We start from the raw sequence: 20,171 nt of genomic DNA on the forward strand, positions 1-20,171 counted from the left end.
TTTGTGGGAAGCGTCAAAGGAAACTCAGGTGAGGATGCCATGGAGGACACACCCCAAACATGGTCCCTAGGCTGACCTCTGTGTTCGTGCTACGGAGCAAGGTGACGGGGGCAGAAGGCCCCAGAGGCCTATTAATTCTGTTGGGTAAACAGTAAGAGCACCTGGGACCAGGTAAGGTGCTTCCTTCTGCTCTATGCACTGGCCATCAGCCAAGCAAGTGGAGTCCTTGCACCAGAAGAAGAAGGAGAAAGTGTTTGGACGCCGCCAAAGCACACACAGCGTGTTTTCCTCCTGGGCATTTGCTTAAGCAGAGGAGCAACAAAGGACAGGAGGCAAGCCCAGGCATCCCTTCCTTGCCTACCTGCCACCCTGCGCCCTCCCCCCTCCCCTCCCTGCCTCACCCTGTTCCCCTTGGTGACAGGTAATCCACAGAAAGATCTTTCGCTACACCTGGAATGCAGGAGGGGCCCAGGAGGAGGAGGAGGAGGAGGGAGGGAGGGGTCCTGCAAAGAGCAATGCACTAGTACGCACTTCCTGGTCCACAGGCACCAACAGGAGTGGGAGATGCCCCAGCGCAGGCCCGTACCTGGGGGGGGGGGGGGCTTGAGGGGCTTAACTCCCCCCCAAATTCTCATGGTGGTCTGCAAGAAGCACTTACTGGTGCATTATTTAAACTGTTATGTTTATTCATATCATCATCTGATCACCATGCTCAATATATCCCATATGTATGGGGGTATTGGGGTAACGATACAAAAGGTTTGCTAGGGTAGATCCTGAGCCCCCCCGAAGCAAACTGAGCCCCCCCGAATCAAACTCAACCCTCCGAATCAAACTCAGCCCCCCCGAATCAAACAGCCCCCCACAAATCAAACTCAACCCCCCCAAAACTCAGCCCCCCGAATCAAACTCAGCCCCCCCCGAATCAAACTCAGCCTCCTCAAATCAAACTCAGCCCCCCGAATCAAACTCAGCCCCCCAAATCAAATTCACCCCTGAGTCAAACTCAGACCCCCCAATCAAACTCAACCCCCTCCCAAATCAAACTCAGCCCCCCTGAATCAAACTCAGATCCCTGGATCAAACTCAGCCCCTCCGAATCAAAGTCAATCCCCCCTGAATCAAACTCAGCCCCCACAATCAAACTCAGCCCCCCCAAATCAAACTCATCTCCCTGAAGCAAATTCGCCCCCCCCCCCGAATCAAACTCAGCCTCCCCAAATCAAACTCAGCCCCCCCGAATCAAACTCAGCCCCCTGGAATCAAACTCAGAACCCCCAATCAAACTCAGCCCCCCCCCAAATCAAACTCATCTCCCTGAAGCAAATTCGCCCCCCCCCCCGAATCAAACTCAGCCTCCCCAAATCAAACTCAGCCCCCCCCCAATCAAACTCATCTCCCTGAAGCAAATTCGCCCCCCCCCCGAATCAAACTCAGCCTCCCCAAATCAAACTCAGCCCCCCCCCAATCAAACTCGCCCCCCCCCCGAATCAAACTCAGCCCCCTGGAATCAAACTCAGCCCCCCCTCCCCCCCCCCCCGAATCAAAATCCTGGCTACGGGCCTGCCCCAGCGTGGCCCCATTTGCCCACCCCATGTTCCAGGGAGAGACACCCACGTCAGGCCTTTTTGTTGGGTTTCATCCCCAACTGCACAAGTCTCCAGCTCTCAATGAGTAGTTAGCCTAGATAGATTAGAGTGAGGGATTCCTCCCCAATTTCCTCTTGCAAGCTTATCTTAAGAAGGGGCTTAGGAGGGGGGTTGTCTTACTCATCTTTGCATGCCACTGTCTCCTCCCTTTTGCATTCTTAGCAGTGTGATCTCTTCAGGGAAAACATACATTCCTCTTTAAGGGTATGTTTATTGCCCTGGCAAAGCCATGTGGCCAGAGTTCACCATATTGGCCCCTCTTCTGTCTTTTCTAGAGTGAGGAGACATCTTGCCATTGTTGTAGGTTTTGTGGGCTATATGGCCATGTTCTAGAAGCATTCTCTCCTGACGTTTCGCCTGCATCTATGGCAGGCATCTCAGGAGTTGCAGTCCAAGAATAGGTAGTGAAGGGAGAAAGGAGAGAAAGAAAAAGGGAAGGGAAGGAAGGAAAGAGGTAGAGAAGGAAGGAAGGAGAGAAGGAAAGGAAAAAAGGGAAGAAAGGAGAGAAAGAAAGAAGGAGGGAAGGTTGGCCACAGAAATGCATGCTGGGTACAGCTAGTTTATCTATATAAATAAAAGTGTCATGTTTGTTTGTGGGATTAACATAACTCAAAAACCACTGGACGAATGGACACCAAATTTGGACACCTACTAACCCAAGGAGTGACCATCACTCAAAAAGTGACCATCACTCATTTGGGAGTTGTAGTCACTGGGATTCACAGTTCACCTACAATCAAAGAGCATTCTGAACCCCACAAACGACAGAATTGGGCCAAACTTGGCACACCGAACCATTATGACCAACAGAAAATACTTAAGGCCATCCAGTCCATCTCCCTTCACCGGGGCAAGGAAACGTAATCAAAGCCCTCCTGACAGAGAGCCATCCAGACATAGATATAGAGAGATAGATATGATTCATACAGAGAGAGATATAGTATCATAGATTTGGAAGGGACCCCTAAAGAAGGACAATGATATGTTGCATGTTCCAGAATAGGCAAACCAGACACTCTCCACATCAACACTGACAAAGAAATATTGTTTACCCACAAGCAGAAAGACATTACATATATTACAAACCAACACTTTCTCATTACTTTACTTTCCTGATCACCAGATTGGGCCACAGCAACGCCTGGCAGGGGACGGCTAGTCTATATAACTAAAAATGTAGTGCTCGTTTGTGGGATTAACATAACTCAAAAACAACTGGATGAATTGACACCAAATTTGGACACAAGACACCTCTCAGGCCAACGAGTGACCACCACTCATAAAAAACAGTGGAAATGACTTAAAACCCCTAAAAAGTAAATGACAATACAGTGCATGTGCGAAAATGACCACCACCACCCCACGCAAGGGAAAAGAAAACCAACATCCAGGCCAGCCCTCAGGAAGGAAGGAAAAGTAGAGAAGGAAGGAGAGAAGGTAAGAAAAGAAGAGAAAGAGAGAGGTAAGGAAGGAGAAAAGGAAAGGAGAGAAAGGGAGGGAAGGAAGGAAGGAAAGAGGGAAGGAAGAAAGGGAACAGAGAAGGAAGGAAAGAAAGGTAGAGAAGGAAAGAAAAAGAGAAGGAGAGAAATAGAGGGGGAAAGAAGGAAGGAGAGAAGGAAAGAAGGAGAGAAAGAGGGAGGGAAGGAAAGAGGGAAGGAAGAAAGGGAACAGAGAAGGAAGGAAAGAAAAGTAGAGAAGGAAGGAGACAAGGAAAGAAAAAAGAGAAGGAGAGAAAGAGAGAGGGAAGGAAGGAGAAAAGGAAAGAAGGAGAGAAAGAGGGAGGGAAGGAAGGAAAGAGGGAAGAAAGGGAACAGAGAAGGAAGGAAAGAAAGGTAGAGAAGGAAGGAGAGAAGGAAAGAAAAAAGAGAAGGAGAGAAAGAGAGAGGGAAAGAAGGAAGGAGAAAAGGAAAGAAGGAGAGAAAGAGGGAGGGAAGGAAGGAAAGAGGGAAGGAAGAAAGGGAACAGAGAAGGAAGGAAAGAAAAGTAGAGAAGGAAGGAGAGAAGGAAAGAAAAGAGAAGGAGAGAAAGAGAGGGGGAAAGAAGGAAGGAGAAAAGGAAAGAAGGAGAGAAAGAGGGAGGGAAGGAAGGAAAGAGCGAAGGAAGAAAGGGAACAGAGAAGGAAGGAAAGAAAGGTAGAGAAGGAAGGAGAGAAGGGAAAAAGAGAAGGAAAGAGAGAGGGTAGGAAGGAGAGAAGGAAAGGAGAGAAAGGGAGGGAAAGAGGGAAGGATAGAGCGAAGGAAGAAAGGGAACAGAGAAGGAAGGAAAGAAAGGTAGAGAAGGAAAGAGAGAAGGAAAGAAAAAAGAAAAGGAGAGAAAGAGAGGGGGAAAGAAGGAAGGAGAAATGGAAAGAAGGAGAGAAAGAGGGAGGGAAGGAAGGAAAGAGGGAAGGAAGAAAGGGAACAGAGAAGGAAGGAAAGAAAAGTAGAGAAGGATGGAGAGAAGGAAGAAAAAAGAGAAGGAGAGAAAGAGAGAGGGAAGGAAGAAGAGAAGGAAATAAGGAGAGAAAGACGGAGGGAAGGAAAGAGAGAAGGAAGGATGGAACTGAAGAGCAAAGGAAGGAAGGAAAGAGGTAGAGAAGGAATTGTTAGGAATTGTGGGAGTTGGAGTCCAAAACACCTGGAGGGAGGGCCCAAGTTGGCCCATGCCTGATGTAAAATATATACACACAGATGCACACGCATACAGAGATCTGTATAGAGTAAACTCTCAGCTCACCTGAACTTGATCAACCAGAACTCCAAAGCAACCGACACACGGCAGTTACGAAGCTGTTTTACATTTTAAGTTGGTCTTTATTGGCCTTGATTTGCTCTTAATTGCTATAGATCAATATTCATATCACTTTAATTGCCTGAGCATATGTCCATAGCCAATCGAGAGAGAGTTGGTGGTTAGTAGGCCTGTTTGTCATGCTCACTTGAAGCAACCCATGCGCGCTGGTTAAGGGAGAGTCTACACAGGTGAGATCGGAGGTGACCTCCCCCCCCCCCCCCGGACGGTTCAAAATCAGGAAATTCATAGTTTTACCAAGGACACCAGGCTGGAACGATCCCATAATCCCCTATCTCTCCCCATGTGGGAACCTAAGGCTTTTTCCATTTTATTATTTATTTATTTCATTCACTTATACCCCGCCCTTCTCACCCCGAGGGGGACTCAGGGCGGCTTACAGGGAGGGCACAATTAGATGCCCAAAACACAACAAGTAATCCAAAAAGTATAACAATTCAGCAGTTAGATTAAAACATCAATACATAATAAAATCATAAAACCTAAAACAATCTCATGTCAGAGTCCATATATCAGAGTCCATACATCCGTTCTACTCCGTTTGTCCTTGTCTATCGCCAGGTCCTTGAGTTAGTTGTCAGAGTGACCAAAAGCTTGGTCCCACATCCAGGTCTTTAGTTTTTTCCTAAATGCTAGGAGGGAAGTGGTCGATCTAATCTCCCCGGGGAGTGAGTTCCACAGGCGGGGGGCCGCCACTGAGAAGGCCCTGCTCCTTGTCCCCACCAGCCTCACTTGTGAGAGTGGCGGGGTCGAGAGCAGGGCCTCCCCAGAAGATCTTAAACTTCGAGGTGGGACGTAGAGGGAGATCCGTTCGGACAAATACACTGGGCCGGAACCGTATAGGGTTTTATAGGTCAAAACCAGCACTTTAAATTGTGCTCGGAATTGGATCGGCAGCCAGTGGAGCTGACGCAACAGGGGGGTGGTGTGCTCCCTGTACATCGCTCCGGTGAGCAATCTGGCTGCTTCTCGCTGAACTAGTTGTAGTTTCCGAGCAGTCTTTAAAGGCAACCCCACGTAGAGTGCGTTGCAGTAATCCAGCCGGGATGTGACAAGAGCGTGGACCACCGTGGCCAGATCCGACTTCCCAAGGTACGGGCGCAGCTGGCGCACAAGTTTTAATTGCGCGAAAGCTCTCCCGGCCACCGCTGAGACCTGAGGTTCCAGGCTCAGCGATGAGTCCAGGATCACTCCCAAGCTGCGAACCTGCGTCTTCAGGGGGAGTGTAACCCCGTCTAACACAGGCTGTAACCCTATACCCTGTTCGGCCTTCCGACTGACCAGTAGGACCTCTGTCTTGTCTGGATTCAGTTTCAATTTGTTAGCTCTCATCCAGTCCGACACAGCGGCTAAACACCGGTTCAAGGTCTGGACAGCCTCCTTGGTGACAGGTGAGAAGGAGTGACAGATTTGGACGTCATCTGCATAGAGATAGCATCTTAGTCCGAAACTCCGAATGATCTCTCCCAGCGGCTTCATGTAGATGTTAAATAACATCGGGGACAAGATTGAACCCTGTGGGACTCCACACAACAACGGTTGTGGGGCCGAACAGGTGTCACCCAATAACACCTTCTGGGTCCGTCCCTCAAGGAAGGATCGGAGCCACCGCAAGGCAGTGCCTCCGAGCCCCATCTCCATGAGGCGCCCCAGAAGGATACCGTGATTGACGGTATCGAAGGCCGCTGAGAGGTCCAGCAGAACTAACAGGGACACACTCCCCCTGTCCAGCTCCCTGCGAAGATCATCTACCAAGGCGACCAAGGCTGTCTCAGTTCCATGTCCCGGCCTAAAGCCAGACTGTGCCGGATCAAGATAATCAGTGTCTACCAGAAACCCCTGGAGTTGTGTTGCCACCACACGTTCCATGACTTTGCCCAAATAGGGGAGATTGGAAACTGGCCGATAGTTGTCGAATTGGGTGGGATCCAGTGATGGTTTCTTCAACAGCGGTTTTATAATAGCTTGCTTTAAGCTCGCTGGAAACTCTCCTTTCTGTAAGGAGGTATTAACCATCACCTTCACCCACCCTGCCAAACCCCCTCTGGCTTCCTTGATCAGCCAGGAAGGGCAGGGGTCTAGGATGCATGTGGTGGGTCGCACCTCTCCAAGGATCCTGTCCACATCCTCAAGCTGAACCAATTGAAACGAATCCAATAAAACTGGACAAGCAGATGCTCTCGTTACATCCCCAGAGACTGCCGTTAACATGACGTCGAAGCCAGACCGAATCCGCTCAATTTTATCCGCGAAGGATCGAGCAAATGCTTCACAGCGAGCCACCGAGTTATCCGGGGCCTCGCTTTTTGGCGGATTTAACAGGCCCCTGACAACTCGAAAAAGCTCAGCTGGACGATTCTTCGCTGATGCAATATTGGCTGTGATGAATGTTTTCTGAGCTGCCTCTATTGCCACACCGTAGGACCTTAAAAAGGCATTCAGGTGTGTTTGGGCTGGATTGGTGGGATTCTGGCGCCACACGCACTCTAACCTCCTCTTCTTTCGCTTCATCGCTGCCAGCTCCTCAGTAAACCAAGAAGCTGGTTTAGCTCGGTTACTCGAGAGGGGGCGTTCCGGAGCGATAGTGTCAATTGCCCTGGTCAACTCACTATTCCAGCCAGAGACCAGAGCATCGACAGTATCGCTAGCCAAGGAGGTGGAAAAATCCCCAAGAGCCATCAGGAGACCATTTGGATCCATCAGTCTCCTGGGGCGGACCATTCTAATGGGTCCGCCACCCCTGCGAAGGTTAGAAGGCACAGTTAGTCTAAAACTGATCAGGTGGTGATCGGACCATGGCAAAGGGGCGATGGTCGGCTCCTCCATTCCGTCACCCTCATCCCATCCCTGGGTGAAGACCAAATCCATGGTCGTGTGCCCAACTCTTATGAACTTTCCCCCACTTTCATAAACTTTATGGAACTTTAATCAACTTTTTAAGGACTTTGAAACTCTTGGGAACCTACTTAGGATTTTTATGATTTTCACCAGTCTTTATGGGAAGGGAAGGCTGACTCTGTTCCCCTTTCACGTTGCATGATCGATCCCTTATGAATCCCTTGTATGTTCCCCTTCCCCATATCGTTATATGTGAGTGTGTCTATGTTTTGAAAAAACGAAGGCAAAGCCGCTTTCTTCACGAATCCAGAGCCTCATGGTGTCATCGAGGGCATCCCAGACCCCTGCCTTCAAGCTGGTTTGACCAGCAGCAGGGAGTTCCACAGTTCCTGATTGCCAAGTTGGGCCAAACTGATGAAATCATAGAATCATAGAATCCTAGAGTTGGAAGAGACCTCCTGGGCCATCATCCAGTCCAACCCATTTCTGCCAAGAAGCAGGAATATTGCATTCAAATCACCCCCCACAGATGGCCATCCAGCCTCTACTTAATAATAATAATAATAATAATAATAATAATAATAATAATGTTGGAAGAGACCTCCTGGGCCATCTAGTCCAACCCCATTCTGCCAAGAAGCAGGAATATTGCATTCAAAGCACCCCTGACAGATGGCCATCCAGCCTATGTTTAAAAGCCTCCAAAGAAGGAGCCTCCACCACACTCCGGGGCAGAGAGTTCCACTGCTGAACGGCTCACACAGGAAGTTCTTCCTCATGTTCAGATGGAATCTCCATCTCTTCTTGTAGTTTGAAGCCATTGTTCCATTGCATCCTAGTCTCCAGGGAAGCAGAAAGGAAGCTTGCTCCCTCCTCCTCCCTGTGGCTTCCTCTCACATATGTATACATGGCCCTCATCATGTCTCCTCTCAGCCTTCTGTTCTTCAGGCTAAACACGCCCAGTTCCTTAAGCCGCTCCTCATAGGGCTTGTTCTCCAGACCCTTGATCATTTGAGTCGCCCTCCTCTGGACCCATTCCAGCTTGTCAATATCTCTCTTGAATTGTGGTGCCCAGAATTGGACACAATGTGATTCCAGATTTGGTCTAACCAAGGTGGAATAGAGCATGGGGAGCCTGACTTCCTTAGATCTGGACACTAGGCTCCTATTGATGCAGACCAAAACCCCATTGGCTTTTTTTGCCGCCACATCACATTGTTGGCTCATGTTTAACTTGTTGTCCACGAGGACTCCAAGATCTTTTTCACACGTACTGCTCTCGAGCCAGGCATTGTCCCCCATTCTGTATCTTTGCATTTCATTTTTCCTGCCAAAGTGGAGTATCTTGCATTTGTCACCGTTGAACTTCATTTTGTTATGAATGTGCCCCAGCAGCAGCCTCAACCAGGGACTCTTCCCAGATGTGTGCTCTCTCCTTTCACTTCCTTGCTAGCCCCAACTATGTAACAAATCCCCAAATAAAGATGAATCAAATTGCAACTTTTAAACTCTCTGGCCTGATACTTTGTGTCTCTTTCTTGCCTGAAACTATCCAAATGCATGAAACTAACCTTTCCCAGGCCGCGGGAGACTGCTGGCCTGCCTGGAATGCCTTCCTGGTGTTCCGGGGAGGCCGAATCTGCGCTCCCCCAAACCGCGGATACGGAAACCCCCTGGAGCCCCCGTATCCGCGAGATGGCGGATCGACTCCATTTTGATGGCATATTTTTCTTGGCTAAATTCTAATACTATCTGCTATCTCGCTTTTTGCATTTCAGGCTTTTACACTTGGGGAATAACCTTTTAAGTTTTAAGAATATATTTTCAAGGAAAAATCTCTTCTCTTTTCCTGTCCACCAACATTCCATTTTCCGTACTTAAGTTCAGAGTAGAGCAACTGCTTTGGGAGACGGTGGTCAGGCATCCAGACAACGTGGCCGGTCCAGCAGAGTTGATGGCAGAGGACCATTGCTTCAATGCTGGTGGTCTTTGCTTCTTCCAGCACGCTGACGTTTGTCCGCTTGTCTTCCCAGGAGACTTGCAGGATTTTCCGGAGGCAGCGCTGATGAATCGTTCCAGGAGTTGCATGTGATGTCTGTAGACAGTCCACGTCTCACATGCATATAGCAGGGTTGGGAGGACAATAGCTTTTCAAGGAAACAGCTGATGGTCAAAAGACCGGCCTTGCTGCTGCTGCGCTGCCGCTGCCCTCGCCCTAACCCTAATCCTAAACAAAGGACTCAACCAGCTCATTGCATGGACAATAAATGAATAGTTCTTGTCTGACTAGATCTCGGAGAGCAAAGACTAGTCCATCTGGAAAAATAATACCTATACACATCTGGATCACTCAACACAAAGGGTGTCTTCCTGTCTGCGAGGAATTAGGATTTCACCACAGCCTTTTTCATTGTGCCAACCCAACTGGCTGAAACCAGCCTCCATCTTCATCAATGGATCCCATCACCTGACATCCGCTGGAAGGAGCAGCCAATAGTGAAAGGACCAAGGTGGAGACATCTCCAGCTCATCCCTTGTTTGGGTATCAGCCAGCACGTCAACGACTTAAATCAAGAAATAGTTTTCTAAGATCTACAGAGACACTCGCTGGAACACCTCAGCAAGCGAGAGTACAAAAGTGGCAGGCTCAAACCCAGCACCTCAATCCATGGCTGATATCCAATGAGAGACTTCCCCCCTGGGCACACAGAGGACTGGGCGACTTGGAAGGCGCTGAACAGACTGCGCTCTGGCCCCACAAGATGCAGAGCCAACCTTCAGAAATGGGGCCACAAAGTGAAGTCCATGACATGCGAGTGGGGAGAAGAGCCAACCACTGACCACCTGCATCAATGCACCCTGAGCCCTGCCACATGCTCAAGGGAGGACCTCCTTGCAGGAACATCAGAGGAACTCCAAGGGGCCAGATACTGGTCAAAGGACATTTAATCAACTACCAAGCTTGCAAACTTTGTGTTTTTTTAATCTGTTTGTTTGTTTTGTTCTGTTAGGAATGTAACAGAACATTTGCCCCTGACGTGATAAATAAATAAATGGATCCCATACTCAGGACGTAAAGAAACAAGGAGTCTAGCCCCTGAGCTAGACTGAAAAGTTATTTTCAAAAGGTTACAACAATAACTCTGGCCCAGCTTGAGGGCTTAAGCTATCGCTGACCGATTGGACAAACATTAGTCACTTTAATCCGATCCCTTGCCATTCATATAATCATAGAATCATAGAATCCAAGAGTTGGAAGAGACCTCCTGGGCCATCCAGTCCAACCCCATTCTGCCAAGAATCAGGAATATTGCATTCAAAGCACCCCTGACAGATGGCCATCCAGCCTCTGCTTAAAAGCTTCCAAAGAAGGAGCCTCCACCACACTCCGGGGCAGAGAGTTCCACTGCTGAACGGCTCTCACAGTCAGGAAGTTCCTCCTCATGTTCAGATGGAATCTCCTCTCTTGTAGTTTGAAGCCATTGCTCCAATGCGTCCTAGTCTCCAAGGAAGCAGAAAACAAGCTTGCTCCCTCCTCCTCCCTGTGGCTTCCTCTCACATATTTATACATGGCTCTCATCATATCTCCTCTCAGCCTTCTCTTCTTCAGGCTAAACATGTCCAGTTCCCTAAGCCGCTCCTCATAGGGCTTGTTCTCCAGACCCTTGATCATTTTAGTTGCCCTCCTATGGACACATTCCAGCTTGTCAATATCTCTCTTGAATTGTGGTGCCCAGAATTGGACACAATATTCCAGGTAAAGTGGTCTAACCAAGGCGGAATAGAGCATGGGGAGCAGGACTTCCTTAGATCCAGACACTCTGCTCCTATTGATGCAGGCCAAAATCCCATTGGCTTTTTTTGCCTCCACATCACATTGTTGGCTCATGTTTAACTTGTTGTCCACGAGACTCCAAGATCTTTTTCACACGTACTGCTCTCGAGCCAGGCATCTTCCCCCATTCTGTATCTTTGCATTTCATTTTTTCTGCCAAAGTGGAGTATCTTGCATTTGTCATTTCATTGTTTCCCTGTTGCCCCCCTCCCTTCCCCCTCATTGGCTGAGCGGCCGAAGCAGGGCTCGGGCTGCCATTGGCTCTCCTGCTGGCTTGCTGACGTCACAACCAATTAGCGTGAAGCCGGCAAGGGGGGCGGGAGCGGGAAATTTGAATTTGACAGCTCTGTATTTCCTATAAAAACTGTAATATTTCCCCTTGGGAGTTTTGTCGGCTCCTGAGCAAATGATTGCGGTCATCATCGGTTCCAGATGGAATGAAATAACGCAACTCGGTGGCTTCTTCTTCAACTTGGGGAGATTTATTGGGAAATTTAGGGAAAACCTTTCTGGGTGCTTTCCGTCTCACCAGGTGTTCGGATCCTCTTTTACGGCTCTGGCCAGCCTCTGCCTTGGCAGGGCCCCCTAAATTCGTGTCTGACATCACAAGCACAGCCCCTCAGAAGACCCCCCCCCCATCATGGCTCCCAAAAGTGGGGGGAGGCTGGTGCAAACCATTGCATACAAGGCAGTTTCAGCACCGAAGGGACTTTTGCATTCAATTTATGTCAAAACATGGCATGGTCTGTTAGACAAATATCTACCTTGCAATTAATATTCTGCATGTGGTGGAGGCTCCTTCTTTGGAGGCTTCTAAACAGAAGCTGGATGGCCATCTGTTGGGAATGCTTTGAGGTGATTTTCCTTCAAAGCACTCCCGGCAGATGGTCACACAGCCTTGGTCTCAAAGCCTTCAAAGAAGGAGCCTCCACCACATGATAGAATCCTAGAATCCTAGAGATGGAAGAGACCTGGTGGGCCATCACCCAGCCCAACCCCATCCTGCCAAGAAGCAGGACAATCACCTTCAAAGCGTCCTCGACAGATGGCCACCCAGCCTTGGTCTCAAAGTCTCCAAAGAAGGAGCCTCCACCACATGATAGAACCCTAGAATCCTAGAGATGGAAGAGACCTGGTCAGCCACCATCCAGTCCACCCCATTCTGCCAAGAAGCAGGACAATCTCCTTCAAAGCACTCCCGGCAGATGGCCACCCAGCCTCAGTTTCAAAACCTCCAAAGAAGGAGCCTCCACCACATGATAGAACCCTAGAATCCTAGAGTTGGAAGAGACCTGGTGGGCCATCACCCAGTCCAACCCCATCCTGCCAAGAAGCAAGACAATGACATCCAAAGCAACCCCAACAGATGGCCATCCAGCCTTGGTTCCAAAGCCTCCAAAGAAGGAGCCTCTACCACATGATAGAACCCTAGAATAATAGAGATGAAAGAGACCTGGTGGGCCACCATCCAGTCCACCCCATTCTGCTAAGAAGCAGGACAATCTCCTTCAAAGCACCCCAGACAGATGGCCACCCAGCCTCAGTTTCAAAACCTCCAAAGAAGGAGCCTTCACCACAAGATAGAATCCTAGAATTGGAAGACACCTGGTGGGCCACCATCCAGTCCAACCCCATCCTGCCAAGAAGCAAGACCATCACATTCAAAGCAACCCCAACAGATGGCCATCCAGCCTTGGTTCCAAAGCCTCCAAAGTAGGAGCCTCCACCACATGATAGAATCCTAGAATCCTAGAGATGGAAGAGACCTGGTGGGCCACCATCCAGTCCGACCCCATCCTGCCAAGAAACAGGACAATCACATTCAAAGCACCCCCAAGAGATGGCCACCCAGCCTTGGTCTCAAAGCCTCCAAAGAAGGAGCCTCCACCACATGATAGAATCCTAGAATCCTAGCGTTGGAAGACACCTGGTGGGCCATCACCCAATCCAACCCCATTCTGCCAAGTAGCTGGACAATCACCTTCAAAGCACTCCTGGCAGATGGCCAGCCAGCCTTGGTTTCAAAGCCTCCAAAGAAGGAGCCTCCACCACATGATAGAATCCTAGAATCCTAGAGTTGGAAGAGACCTGGTGGGCCATCACCCAGTCTAACCCTATTCTGCCAAGAAGCAGGACAATCACATTCAAAGCACCCCCGAGAGATGGCCACCCAGCCTTGGTTTCAAAGCCTCCAAAGAAGGAGCCTTCACCACAAGATAGAATCCTAGAATTGGAAGACACCTGGTGGGCCACCATCCAGTCCAACCCCATCCTACCAAAAAGCAAGACAATCACATTCAAAGCAACCCCAACAGATGGCCATCCAGCCTTGGTTCCAAAGCCTCCTAAGAAGGAGCCTCCACCACAACCCCATTCTTCCAAGAAGCAGGACAATCTCCTTCAAAGCACCCCAGACAGATGGCCACCCAGCCTCAATTTCAAAACCTCCATAGAAAGAGCCTCCACCAGACTCTGCGCAGAGAGTTCCACTGCTGAACAGCTCTCTCTTTCTCCCAGTCAGGAAGTTCTTCCTCATGTTCAGGTGGAATCTCCTTCCTTTCCTGTCGTTTGAAGCCATGGATCTATTGTGTTCTACCACACTAGAGAATGAATCCACTTTCAATCTGGTTTCTGCCTCCTGCTGAATTCTGGGATTTGTAGTTTAGCGGACAATGTATTGTCGAAGGCTTCCATGGCTGGAATCACTGGGTTGTTGTAGGTTTTCTCAGGCTGTATGGCCATGTTCTAGAGGCATTCTCTCCTAACGTTTTGCCTGTATCTCTGGTAAGCATCCTCAGAGGTTGTGAGGCCATAGATACGTGAGAAACATCAGGAGAGAATGCTTCTAGAACATGGCCATATAGCCCGAAAAAACCTACAACAACCCAGTGATTCCAGCTACGAAAGCCTTTGATAAGGCATTGGTAAAGGCTTCTTCCTAAACTACAAACCCCAGAATTCTGCAGGAGGCAGAAACTGGATTTCAAATGGATTCATTCATTCTCTAGTGTGATGAGGTCTCTAGGGCAGCAGACAGGAAGTCCCCTCCATCTCCTCCTCTTCCCTAGGACTTCCCCAGCCTAACTTCTTGATCCCTGGCCCTCCTCTTGTCTCCTCTCCGCCTTCTCTTTGGCAGGCTATAACAGGCCCAGCAGCTCTTGAAGCCACTCCTCATTGGGCTTATAGAATCAAAGAGTTGAACAGCACCTCCTGGGCCATCATCCAGTCCAACCTCATTCTGCCAAGAAGCAGGAATATTGCATTCAAATCACCCCTGACAGATGGCCATCCAGCCTCTGTTTAAGAGCTTCCAAAGAAGGAGCCTCCACCACACTCCCTCCGGGGCAGAGAGTTCCACTGCTGAACGGCTCTCACAGTCAGGAAGTTCATCTTAAGAGTTGGAAGAGACCTCCTGGGCCATCATCCAGTCCAACCCCATTCTACCAAGAAGCAGGAATATTGCATTCAAATCACCCCTGACAGATGGCCATCCAGCCTCTGTTTAAAAGCTTCCAAAGAAGGAGCCTCCACCACACTCCCTCCGGGGCAGAGAGTTCCACTGCTGAACGGCTCTCACAGTCAGGAAGTTCTTCCTCATGTTCAGATGGAATCTCCTCTCTTGAGTTCGAAGCCATTGTTCCATTGCGTCCTAGTCTCCAAGGAAGCAGAAAACAAGCTTGCTCCCTCCTCCTCCCTGTGGCTTCCTCTCACATATTTACACATGGCCCTCATCATGTCTCCTCTCAGCCTTCTCTTCTGCAGGCTAAACACGCCCAGCTCCTTAAGCCACTCCTCATAGGGCTTGTTCCCCAGACCCTTGATTATTTTAGTCGCCCTCCCTATGACATTTCCTTCTCATATTTATTCATGGCTATCATGCATCCTCTCAGCCTTCTCTTCTTCAGGTTAAACATGCCCAGCTCCTTAAGCCACTCCTCATAGGGCTTGTTCTCCAGACCCTTGATCATTTTAGTCGCCCTCCCTATGACATATTCCCTTCTCATATTTATTCGTGGCTATCATGCCTCCTCTCAGCCTTCTCTTCTGCAGGCTAAACACGCCCAGCTCCTTAAGCCACTCCTCATAGGGCTTGTTCTCCAGACCCTTGATCATTTTAGTCGCCCTCCCTATGACATATTCCCTTCTCATATTTATTCGTGGCTATCATGCCTCCTCTCAGCCTTCTCTTCTTCAGGCTAAACATGCCCAGCTCCTTAAGCCGCTCCTCATAGGGCTTGTTCCCCAGACCGCCCTGGATCCTTGGAATGGCCCTCTTCCTCTGGACCCAGGGTTCCAGCTGAGTTGGAGTCAAGCTCTCCCTTCAGTGGTGGAGCCCAGGATGGGACACAGGGCGGTTCCAGGTAACCAAGGCAGAAGAGAAGAGAGCAAGGGGAGGAGGACTTCCCTGGACCTTGGATAGTAGGCTCCTCTTGATGCAGGTCAACATCTCATTGGCTTTGTAGCTGCTGCATGGCTTTCCTGGCTCATGTTCCCCTTCCTCTCACGAGGACAAGGCCAAAGCCAAGGAAGGGTCCTGATGCTGTGAGGAATGGTGGGAGTTGAAGTCCCAAACACCTGGAAGGAGGGAGGGAGGGAAGGCCCACGTTTGCCCAAGACTGGCCTTAGCCCTCCTGACCAGGTGTCCTCAAACTAAGGTCTGAGGGCCAGATACGGCCCTCCGAGGTCATTTACCCAGCTCTCACTCAGGGTCAACCTAAGTCTGAAACGACTTGAAAGCACACAACAACAACAACAACAACAACAACAACAACCCTATCTCATCATCCAAAAGCTGGCCCACACTTCCCATTGAAATACTAATAGCATCATAGAATCCTTGAGTTGGAAGAGACCTCCTGGGCCATCATCCAGTCCAACCCTATTCTGCCAAGAAGCAGGAATATTGCATCCAAATCACCCCTGACAGATGGTCATCTAGCCCCTGTTTCAAAGCTTCCAAAGTGGGAGCCTCCACCACACTCCGGGGCAGAGAGTTCCACTGCTGAACAGCTCTCACAGTCAGGAAGTCCTTCCTCATGTTCAGATGGAATCTCTTCTCTTGTAGTTTGAAGCCATTGTTCCATTGCGTCCTAGTCTCCAAGGAAGCAGAAAACAAGCTTGCTCCCTCCTCCAATGGACTTCCACTCATATATTTACACATGGCTATCATGTCTCCTCTCAGCCTTTTCTTCTTCAGGCTAAACATGCCCAGCTGCTTAAGCCACTCCTCATAGGGCTTGTTCTCCAGACCCTTGATCTGCTCCCTCCTCCCTGTGGCTTCCTATCACATATTTACACATGGCCCTCATCATGTCTCCTCTCAGCCTTTTCTTCTTCAGGCTAAACCTGCCCAGCTCCTTAAGCCGCTCCTCATAGGGCTTGTTCTCCAGAACCTTGATCTGCTCCCTCCTCCCTGTGGCTTCCTCTCACATATTTACACATGGCTGTTATCATGTGTCCTCTCAGCCTTCTCTTCTGCAGGCTAAACATGCCCAGCTCCTTAAGCCGCTCCTCATGGGGCTTGTTCTACAGACCCTTGATCTGCTCCCTCCTCCTCCCTGTGGCTTCCTCTCACATATTTACACATGGCCCTCATCATGTCTCCTCTCAGCCTTCTCTTCTTCAGGCTCAACATGGAAACATGCCCACCTCCTTAAGCCGCTCCTCATAGGGCTTGTTGATATTTGTTATATAAATTTATACAAAGTTTGAGGACCCCTGACAGATGAAGAGGGGGGGGAGCCCTAACAGGGAAGGGGTGGGGAGGCGGGGGGGGGCTGTCCCTCTCCCTCCTCCTCCTCCTCTTCCTCCCCCCTCCCTCCCTCCTTCCCTGGGCGTTCCAGCAGGTGCGTCTCGTCTTGCAGAGGAATCCTCTAATCCCCCGGCTGGAAGGCACCCAAAGGCCGGGCAGACAGACAGACAGACAGGCACACACACACACACACACAGGGAGACAGACAGACTGACTGACGCGCCCCCTCCCTCCCTCCCTCCCTTGACCCTAGAGTGTGAGAGACCCTGTGCCCCCCCCCCCCTCCAGTCCAACCCCCTTCTGCCAAAAAGCAGGGAAGTCGCCTTCAAAGCCCCCCTTGCTTGCTTGTTTGCCGGGAAGGAGGCCAAACCCTCCAAACCCTCCCGGCAGAGGGCCAGCCAGCCAGGCAGCCTCCGCTTAGGAACCTCCGGCCCCTTCCACGCCGCCTTAGATCCCAGGGGATCTCTTGATCCCAGAGGATCTGGCCGTGGAGGGTCATCCCAGCCAGTGGGGAGCAAGTCACCCGAGGCCAGAGCCTGAGAAGGAAGGAAGGAAGGAAGGAAGGAAGGAAGGAAGGAAGGAAGGAAGGAAGGAAGGAAGGAAGGAAGGAAGGAAGGAAGGAAGGAAGGAAGGAAGGAAGGAAGGAAGCCAACGTGGGGCGTGGAGGTGAGCCCACGCGAGTCAGAAGGCAGCCATGAAGAAGACCCCTCTTAAGGTACTTTGAGGAGGGAAGGAGAGAGGAAGGAAGAGAAAGAAGGAAGGAAGGAAGGAAGGAAGGAAGGAAGGAAGGAAGGAAGGAAGGAAGGAAGGAAGGAAGGAAGGAAGGAAGGAAGGAAGGAAGGAAGCCAACGTGGGGCGTGGAGGTGAGCCCACGCGAGTCGGAAGGCAACCCCGAAGTAAACCCCTCTTAAGGTACTTTGAGGAGGGAAGGAGATAGGAAGGAAGAGAAAGAAGGAAGGAAGGAAGGAAGGAAGGAAGGAAGGAAGGAAGGAAGAAAGAAAGAAAGAAAGAAAGAAAGAAAGAAAGAAAGAAAGAAGGGAAGGAAGGAAGGAAGGAAGGAAGGAAGGAAGGAAGGAAGGAAGGAAGGAAGGAAGGAAGGAAGGAAGGAAGGAAGGAAGGAAGGAGGGAGGGAGGGAGGGAGGGAGGGAGGGGCGCCAACACGGGGTGTGGAGGTGAGCCCACGCGAGTCGGAAGGCAGCCCTGAAGAAGACCCCTCTTCGAGGGACTTTGAGGAGGGAAGGAAGGAAGGAGGAAGAGAAAGAAGGAAGGAAGGAAAGAAAGAGAAAGAGTAAAAGAAAGGAAAAGAAAATAAGAAAGAAGGGAAGGAAGGAAGGAAGGAAGGGGCGCCAACGCGGAGCGTGGAGGAGAGCCCACGCGAGTCGGAAGGCAGCCCTGAAGAAGACCCCTCTTCGAGGGACTTTGAGGAGGGAAGGAAGGAAGGAGGAAGAGAAAGAAAGAAGGAAAGAAAGAAAGAAAGAGAAAGAATAAAAGAAAGGAAAAGAAAATAAGGAAGGGGCGCCAACGTGGGGCATGGAGGTGAGCCCACGCGAGTCGGAAGGCAGCCCCGAAGAAAACCCCTCTTGAGGGACTTTGAGGAGGGAAGGAGGGAGGGAGGAAGAGAAAGAAGGAAAGAAAGAAAGAAAGAAAGAAAGAGAAAGAATAAAAGAAAGGAAAAGAAAAGAAGAAAGGAAGGAAGAAGGGAAGGAAGGAAGAAAAAGAAAGGGAAAGAAAGAAAGGGAAAGGCAGAAGGAAAGGAGGGAGGGAGGAAGAGAAAAAGGAAGGAAGGAAGGAAAGAAAGAAAGAAAGAAAAAGAATAAAAGAGGAAAAGAAAAGAAGGAAGAAATAAGGGAAGGAAAAAAAAGAAAGGGAAAGGAAAAAAGGGAAAGGCAGAAGGAAAGGAGGGAGGGAGGAAGAGAAAAAGGAAGGAAGGAAGGAAAGAAAAAGAATAAAAGAAAGGAAAAGAAAACAAGAAAGGAAGAAAAAGAAAGGGAAAGACAGAAGGAAAGGAGGGAGGGAGGAAGAGAAAGAAGGAAGGAAGGAAAGAAAGAGAAAGAATAAAAGAAAGGAAAAGAAAAGAAGAAAGAAGGAAGGAAGCAAGGAAGGAAAGAAATAAAAAAATAAAGAGAAAAAATAAAAGAAAGGAATAGAAAAGAAGAAAGGAAGGAAGGAAGAAGGGAAGGAAGGAAGAAAAAGAAAGGGAAAGAAAGAAAGGGAAAGACAGAAAGAAAGGAGGGAGGGAGGAAGAGAAAGAAGGAAGGAAAGAAGGAAGGAAGGAAGGAAGGAAGAAAAAGAAAGGGAAAGAAAGAAAGGGAAAGACAGAAGGAAAGGAGGGAGGGAGGAAGGGAGGGAGACCCCTGCTCCCCACCCGCCCCCTCCCGGCGCCCCCTCCTCCTCCTCCTGCTGTTCCCTGGGCGCCCTACCTGTCCGGGCAGGTGTTCTTACCTGCCTGGCTCCTTCCTTCCTTCCTTGTCTGCTTGGCTGGGGCGCTGGAGGCGCGAATGCGGGCGGGAGGCAGGGCAGGGCGACTTTCAAGACTCAAGAGGAGGAGGAGGAGGAGAGAGAGAGGGAGGGAGGCTGGCCCCAGCCCCGCCCCCCACGAACACCCCCCCTCTCCCCATGCTCCCCAAAAGAGGGGGAGGGCAGCACCCCCTGTGCCCTCCTCCTCATTTCGGATAAGGAGGCCTGGGTTGAGTTGGAAATGCCTTGGGTTGGATTCTGGGGGGCTTTCCTGTCCCCATCTTGAGTGGTCCACCTTCTCCCCACCCTCCTAGAGGTGGGCAAGGAGAGTGATGAGGGAGGCCACCCATCTCCAAACTCACAGGTCAAGGGGCAGAGAGCAGAGCCGGGGGGGGGGGGGGCCCTGACAGGTGAGGCCTGTCACCCAGCTACGCTCTGACACCTGGCAGGACTCACCTGTCAAGGGCCCAGGTGCCTGGCCCAGCCTCTCCTCTGCCTCTCCTCCTGAGTCATCTCTTCTGCTGAAAGGGCCAAAGGGCACTTCCGAGGGCACTCCCCTTCTCCCCCCCCACCCCCCACTTCCCTCCTGCCCACCCCTCACAGCCCCCCCCCCCCAAGGACCCAGGGGAAGCAGGGCATGCGCACACATGGCTGTGGCACTTGGCGACATGCCACCCATGCATTCACCTGTCAACAAGCAGGTGCTGCCTTTTCCTGGGAAGGGATGGCCGCCACTCCTTGCTGAGAGAGACCGGGGGGGGGGGCACCCTTCCATTGGCTGGCAGACCCTCTCCTCCTTCAGAACCCTTCTTCTCCCATTCCCCCTCTCTCCTAATTTTGGCCCTATTTA

General features: G+C 50.3%; 1 protein-coding gene across 1 annotated transcript in view; it reads right to left on the reverse strand.

Moving 5' to 3' along the window:
• The window catches only part of EPPK1 (epiplakin 1), a 41,482-nt gene extending 22,136 nt beyond the window's left edge, over positions 1 to 19,346 (reverse strand). The window contains exon 1 of the mRNA XM_067467197.1: positions 19,307 to 19,346. The gene's annotated coding sequence lies outside the window, so the exon portion shown is untranslated. The remainder of the gene's footprint in view (positions 1 to 19,306) is intronic.
• Between the last annotated feature and the right edge of the window lie 825 nt (positions 19,347 to 20,171).

The sequence above is a fragment of the Anolis sagrei genome, chromosome 4, assembly GCF_037176765.1.
Source record: "Anolis sagrei isolate rAnoSag1 chromosome 4, rAnoSag1.mat, whole genome shotgun sequence".
NCBI lineage: Eukaryota > Metazoa > Chordata > Lepidosauria > Squamata > Dactyloidae > Anolis > Anolis sagrei.